This window comes from Myotis brandtii, unplaced genomic scaffold, assembly GCF_000412655.1.
Source record: "Myotis brandtii unplaced genomic scaffold, ASM41265v1 scaffold37801, whole genome shotgun sequence".
In the NCBI taxonomy this organism is placed as follows: domain Eukaryota; kingdom Metazoa; phylum Chordata; class Mammalia; order Chiroptera; family Vespertilionidae; genus Myotis; species Myotis brandtii.
In genome coordinates, this window is record NW_005364522.1 from 1 (window position 1) to 806 (window position 806).

An 806-nucleotide genomic window follows, 5' to 3' on the forward strand; every position below is an offset into this window, starting at 1 on the left:
GCAAAACCTGCCATTATAGATTATGCATTTACAACAGGAAAGCCTGAACTTGGAAAGATGTATAAAGACTTCAAACAGATAACAGTAGCAGATCTTCCTGGCTTAATGGAAGGAGCCCCTATAAACAAAGGAATGGGCCACACATTCCTCAGGCACATAGAAAGAACTAAGCTACTGCTTTTGTTTTTGTCGATATTTCTGGATTTCAGCTTTCATCCCTAAATCAATACAGAACTGCCTTTGAAACGATATTACTGCTTACGGAAGAGTTGGTGTTGTACAAAGAGAAAATTCAGACAAAACCTGCCTTTCTGCTGTTGATACAATGGACTTGTTAGACGTCCAAGATAAATTCCATGTACTGGTGAACCAACTCCAGAATCCTACAGGTTTGCTGCATTTATTTGAAAAAAAAAAAAAAAGATTCCAGAGAGGACTGTGGAGTTACAACATATCATCCCCACCTCTGCAATTAGTGGAGAAGGAATTGACGAATTAAAGAACTGCATAAGGAAACCTCTGGATGAACATGCCAACGGGGAAAATAATACATATCATAAGAAATATTTGCTTACTTTACAGATTTCAGTGTGATATCTTATAGTCAGCCACCAGCAAAGGATTGTACTACTAGTTCCAGAATGAATATAATTTAAATCTATTCAGAATGATATTGAAATTGTGTTCATTTGAAAGCTTTTCCACAGATATGTGTTCTTTTGAATGTTAGTTATTACTAACCTTCTGATATATATACACCATCATTGGAGATCCATATCTTTTTAATTTTTTTGTAGTTAAGTGTA

The 806-nt window shown here is 35.4% G+C and overlaps 1 pseudogene; it reads left to right on the plus strand.

The window, feature by feature from the left end:
* The first annotated feature begins 3 nt into the window (after positions 1-3).
* On the plus strand, positions 4-656 carry LOC102241666 (annotated as a pseudogene).
* The last annotated feature ends 150 nt before the right edge of the window (positions 657-806 follow it).